Genomic DNA, 6,570 nt, shown 5'->3' with positions numbered 1-6,570 from the left:
GCCGCGGAGCGGCTGGGCCCGTGAGCCATGGCCGCTGAGCCTGCGCATCCGGAGTCTGTGCTCCGCAACAGGAGGGGCCACAGTGGTGAGAGGCCCACGTACCGCATAAAAAAAAAAAAAAAAAAAAGAGTCTCAGAATTTTATAATATCCACCTCCTTTCCCTGGTCCAGGGACTGTCTCTTACCTACCCACAAATAGGGTAGACCAGAAACCAAGCTGATCTCATCTTCAGAGAGACAGAAATGCAGCCAATCTACTGGTCTCTTTTCCACCAAATGACATCTTTCCTCTCATCAAACCCAATCCCAGCTTCATCCTACTTATTCCCAGACTATAATGTACCTTGTCCCCTTTCCATAGACTCCTCAAGAAATAATAACAATAAGTCACATGTAAATAGGATTTTTTTAAATTTTCAAACATTTAGTCTTAGGTTATCTCAGCTAATTAACACAATCTAATGGAGAATATAGTCAGGTTGAAGCAGTTCCATTTTAGGGATGGAAAGGAAATGAAAATCAGAAGGCTAAGTGAACTTCCCCAGGTGAGCAGTTCGTAAGTGGGTTCCTGGCATATCTGACCAATCAAGTGCCCATTGTTCTATGTTACCTCTGAAGAACATATATCTGAGTGAACAAAGCAAGGCAGGGCTCTCATTTGTGAAGATTCCTTGCCGCTTCAGCCCGTGGTCCTTTGCGTTTCTCCAAATCCTGCTGGAAGTTGTCACTCATACCATATCGTCGAACCAGTCATGCAAAGAGCAATGAACATTCATTACAAGTAAGAAATGTAAAAGAATAATAAAAGCAAATGTCCTGATGTCGGAGACCAGGAGCCAAGCTCTTTCTAGGCTAATTACAGAGCGTGGTAAGATACCTTCTTTCTGTATTTCTGTTCACTGCCCGAGTCCAGTTTGCTCACAGATAAGCTGAACTTACTTTAAGAGTCACCAAGAAAATCTCCTTCTGGTTCCCGTCTTGATTCCCAGCTCAGGTTTCAATGAACATTTGGTATAATGCCTCGGCCTCTCCCCAGGCTCTCCTAAACTTACTCATGGCTGTTTTCTAAATGGAATCAGACAGACGCGTGGGGCTGCATGGAGTGGAGTCTCTCTTAATCACAGGCATCTCTGTGGAGCCCTTTGTCGTCCCTTCAAAGGACGGAGGAGCAGTGCCGGCCTTGGAGGGAATGCCTGCCTGGGAAGGGATTTGAAACAGGCTTAGCTTTTGCTCCCAAGTGAAACACGACAGGTCTTCGTGCTTCAGGACAGGCAGACACATACTCAGCCAAGAGTCCTGTCATTCCATGGGCCATCTCTCTGTCCACTAACGACTAAAAAAACAAACACACACACAAAGGAATGGGCCAGGGCCCAGAATACTGGGGAACCTGTGTCTGGTTCTGCCTCTAGTCCCTTCACTTGACCTTAGTTTCCTCAAAAATAAAATGAGGTAGCTGGTCTAGACCTCTGAGAGCCATGACAGCTTAGCATGTGGGTGTAGAATCAGTGCCTCATCGGTGATCAGGGATAGCTGGGGCCGGGGCAGTGGGGCAGGGGCATGCCTGGGATTCTGGCTAGTCTCTTCTCTGGGTGGAAGTGGAGCTGGGAGCCGGGACCCTCTACTGGCCCCAGGAGGGCCTGGACTGTTCCTGGTGGCGAGATCCTGGGCCCCAGGCAGCCGGTGAGAGACAGAGGGGCCCAACTGGGTCCCACAGGGGTCCAGTGTTCATACCTGGAAAGTCTTTATACATCCCCCATGGCTCCCTTTTCTGAGCTAAGTATAATTATCTCCCACTGTGCCTCTCAAAGACTCAGCTTCCTCTTCTGAGATGGCCAGTAGCAGCTAGGAAGGACAGAGCAGTCCTTCCCTCCACTCCAGCGGGCTCCAGTGTCCCTCCACTCAGGACCCTCCCGGCCCCACCCCCTGCACACTGCACAGAGGAATCTATTGCTGGAGCTCTGTGCCCCCACAGGCTCTTCGGTGCCCCCCATGTTAGGATCTGTCACTGTGCTGCTGTTACTTATTTACATGGCTACTTCCTTGCTGGCCTGTGAAAGCCTCAGGACAGGTCTGGGTCTTACTCCTCTATGGAACTTTAGTGACCAGCCAAGCACAGTCAGTGTGAAAGAGGTGAAGAAATGAATAAATTAATCCAAGCCTCAAACACCAATCTTCAATCTACCACTGCTGTCCTTTCTGCCCCAAGGACAGGACGTGGGAGCCACCAGGGGACTGGGGACACCACACTGTGACGATTGCTGCATCCCTATCACAGCCTAAAGCCTGCATCCCCCTCTTTTCTCTCACAACTGGTCAGAAAGTGGGACAAAGACCTTACTAGCTCTGCCCTATTACATAGCCTCAAAGCCGAGCACGTGACCCATTCATTTTCGGGGGCTCCCTGCTCCCCCACCGTAGGCAGCAGAACTAGAGAAACAAGGCTGGGAGAAGCCCTGAAGAGCCCTCCTGGACCCTGAGTCTCCACGACAAGTATTCACCTGCCTGGCCCTGCCCCTCAGACACAGAATCGTAGACGGAAAAGGGGCCAACAAAACCATCTCCCGATAAGGAGCACACTGTCATGGAAAGACTCTTGACTGAGGAGTCAAAACCCCCAATTCCAGTCCTGCAACCGTCATGCCTGTCAGGCTCCTCATTTGAAATGTGGGCATATATTTGTATCCGCTGAGTTCAAATTCCTTGTGAATGATAGAGCATTGGGCCTCTACTGGTGACTAATTTTGTTAGTTAATGGTGGAAACTTCTCGATTCAAGTAAGACATAGAATGATTTGAGATTGCTTTTCAACGTGGAAATAGTACACATCACATTTGAATACCAGTGGGTGGAGTAATTTAGTGATCAGAATACAGACATGCATACACACGGACCCATTTACACAAGGTCTTTCCCTGTACAATTATAGCCTGAGTGGATTTTTAAACCCCTCAAGGGTGAAACAGTCCCTCAGCCGAGTTCAATGTCGATAATCTTTGTCAGGTTCATCTGGACTCTTCAGACGAACGTGTTTGCCCTCCCCATGTCTTGGGGTCTTTGAACACAGGTAAACTGCAGAGAGAGGTGACAAGCTTGCTCCCTCACCTGCCTCTGAAGGAGATCGTCGCCACCAGGTCCTACCCTGCGACAACCGCGTGCTGTGGAGGTGACTGTGCTAATACCACGGACCATCGCTCGGGCCAAGCCCCGCCCGCTCACGCTTCCAGAGCAATCCTCTGCCTTCTGAAACCCACGCCGGCCTCGGAGGCGATGCATTAGGAAAAGGCCGCGATGGAATTTTAACAAAGCAACACGAAAACCCTCCAAAGTGGGCCACAGGCCGTACACGTTGACGATCATGTTGCACTAGCACAGCCTGTCAACGTCCTCTTCTGGGACAGAACCCGCCTCCACGAAACGCAAATGATGCCATCGCCTCCGAAAGAACCTAGTAGAGCCCGATCACGTGTGGAGGAGTCAGGGAAACCAAGGCCCCGGAAGCTCAGAAATCCACCCATGGTCCCGGGCTACATCCCTCTCTTGGGGGTGAAATAAGGATCCTCCAAACTCGGGAGTCTGCAGCCAGACCAGACCTTCCGAGGCCCCGACCCTCACTTCTGCCCCAAAGTCTCCAAGGGCTGTTGCCTGTCCTCATGTGGGGCCCTGAGCCGCTCCAACACGGACTACGAGACCCCTCACACCAAAACCCGGGTGACCCCAGCTTCAGCTGTCCCCTTGCTAAGCTCCAACCCGCCCAAGTGGCCTTAAGCTTTGGGACTTCCTTTGATCTTTTACCTCCTGGATTTTGTACATTCTGTTTCCGAGGCCCTGGCAATGCTCACCCACGTCCAGTCTTTGCCCTTCAGGCCTTGGCTGACACAGCACTTGCTGGGACACGGCACAGCGCCCCCCAAGTGACCTGGGACCCCTGCTGCGCTGCCCGAGGACACGTGGGGCGAACACCATCCCCTGCCGGCAGCCACGCTCCTCTGCTTGCCCGATGCGCCCTTGGAAGCCCAGGGCCTGAGGCCTGTCCACCATCTGTCTCGAGCTTGTAGCTCAAGTCCAGTACATTTCAGAGGCAGAAGAAGAAGGAGAAAAGACAAAAAGAAAGACAGGAAGTTAAGAGAAAGCTCTTAACTTTAAGACAAGTTAAGACAAGCCACCAGGCCTTGTCTGCAAAGAGAGCTGCTGACCTCTCTGAGGTCAAGGCCCAGGATCCCACGTTTCTCCTCAGGGAATGCTCTCTCTGTCTGAAATGGGGTGTCGCCCACCTGGCGTCTCTCCTCAGCAGATGGCGTCTGGCAAGACGGCCCCCCAAATGTGGGGGCTATCAAGGACTCCTCCTGCCGCCCCCTGTTTCCCTCCCTGACAAACAGGGCCTAGAAGCCGCTGAACATTCACAGTCCCCAGCAGTGTGTGCTCTCTCCCTGAAGAGAGGCAGGGCGTACAACCCTTCACCAGAGGAAGCAGTGAATCTCTCACAGGGCAGAAGGGAAGCATGCAGCCTTTCGCCTCATAGAGGTTCTGTCTGTCTGTCTGTCTGAAAAGGGGAGCTGTCTTTCCTCCTCAGAGCGCTTTCTCTCCGTCTGAGAAACAAGGCTGGCCATTCGGGATTTCTCCTCACAAGGGGCCCTCTCCTCTTCTGAGGTAGAGCACCGCCAACCTGGCCTTTCTCCTCAGGGCACGGTCTCTCTCTGAGGTGGAGAGCCAGCCAGCGCACTTCTCCTCGGAGAGATCTGCCCCTCCTTCTGAAACACTCAGCTGCCATCCCCGCTGAGTTTCTCCTCGAGGAGCGCCCTCTCTGACTGAGGGGAGCCCGCCCCCCGCCCCCCGCCTCTCTCCTCAGGGAGCTCTCTTCCCTGTCCATTGGGCACCTCTCCTCCTAGAGGGCTGTCGAAGGAAAATGGCCGATCCTCTGGCGTTTCTTTTTTTTTTTTTAATTTATTAATTAATTAATTTATTTTTGGCTGCTTTGGGTCTTCATTGCTGCACACTGGCGTTCTCTAGTTGCAGCGAGCGGGGCTACTCTTTGTTTTGGTGTGCGGGCTTCTCATTGCAGTGGCTTCTCTTGTTGCGGAGCATGGGCTCTAGGTGCGCAGGCTTCAGTAGTTGTGGCACGTGGGATCAGTAGTTGTAGCTCGTGGGCTCAGTAGTTGTGGCTCGTGGGCTCTAGAGCGCAGGCTGAGTAGTTGTGGTGCACAGGCTTAGTGGCTCCGCGGCATGTGGGATCTTCCGGGACCAGGGCTCGAACCCGTGTCCCCTGCATTGGCAGGAGGATTCTTAACCACCGCGCCACCAGGGAAGCCCTGGCATTTCTTTTTATTGTGATCTCTGTCTGTCTCAGAACAAGAGCAGGCCACCAGGCCTTGTCTTCAAAGAGAGCTGCTGACCTCTCTGAGGTCAAAGCCCAGGATCCCACGTTTCTCCTCAGGGAATGCTCTCTCTGTCTGAAATGGGGTGTCTCCCACCTGGCACCTCTCCTCGTACAGCACTATCTTTCTGGGTACAAACGCAGGCCCCCGAGTGAGGTTTGCCCTCTAGAATACACCTCCCCCTCTGACGTGAAGTGCATCATATGACATGTCTCCTCCGAGAGCGCTGTCCCTGTCTCTGAGGAGGAAGGCTAGCCTTCCCTCTCACAGATCGTTAGCGGGTCTGTGGATCGTGTGAAATGACCAGTGTCCACTGCAGCTCCTCTCTGTCTGCCACTCCTTTGGAGCCTTACTTAGTGGGGGGATGTGGTGATGGCCAGAGTCATGTTACTGCAGGGAAACGATAGTGAAGCTGCTGGAGAGGATGTAAGGGAACCACGATTCTCTACCTGAGGCCATGGTTCTCAGCTCTGGATGCACAATAGTTTCACTCAGGTCCCTTTACAGAATTAGCTAAGGATCCACGCTACTCAATCAGTCATCCCTACAGGTGGTGCCTTGGACGCCATATGTAATTCTTAAATGCTGCCAAGATGGTACTGAGAACCACAGGGCTAAAGGAGACAGTTTCTGAAGGGTGAAGACACTCATCTGGCTTTGAGACACAAACTTGGGCTGGTAGCTGCCCCGTCTCTGCTCCCCCAGCTTCCTGCCTGGAACAACACAGTGACAACAGTAAAGTGAAATGTGCAGCTTTTCCAGTTTTTCGTGGTGCTCGCCTGGAACTGCACCACACCTGGCATCAAGCATCACACCTGAACATCCTGTTCCTTGAGTCACCACGGCTCCGCCACCAGCTGGTCGGGCAGAGGTGAAGCCAGGGAGCCCCAGGCTGGCTCACTGTGAGACTTCACACCCCTGGTGCCTGGCTCGCCCTTCCCATTTGCTCCCCATCATTCTGGCATCCGCTCATGTGGAGGGAAGACACCATGAGTCTTGGGAAAGGAATTTGCTGGAGAGACAGCTCTTCATAAAAAGAAGGATGAAGAAGCACCATGATGACAGAAAGCTTTGTTCCAGGATCTTCCACTCCAGCAATTTTCCTCTCCAGGTGCCAGCGCCCACCCTGACCACGCCATGGAGGGTAAGGGTCTCGTGGGTATGTGGTCCCCCCTTCCTTTTGCTGCCCGCTTCC

This window comes from Delphinapterus leucas, chromosome 21, assembly GCF_059928025.1.
Source record: "Delphinapterus leucas isolate spDelLeu-1000000601 "Yukka" chromosome 21, BTC_Dleu_Yukka2, whole genome shotgun sequence".
Classification (NCBI taxonomy): domain Eukaryota; kingdom Metazoa; phylum Chordata; class Mammalia; order Artiodactyla; family Monodontidae; genus Delphinapterus; species Delphinapterus leucas.
This window is presented reverse-complemented; position numbering follows the sequence as displayed.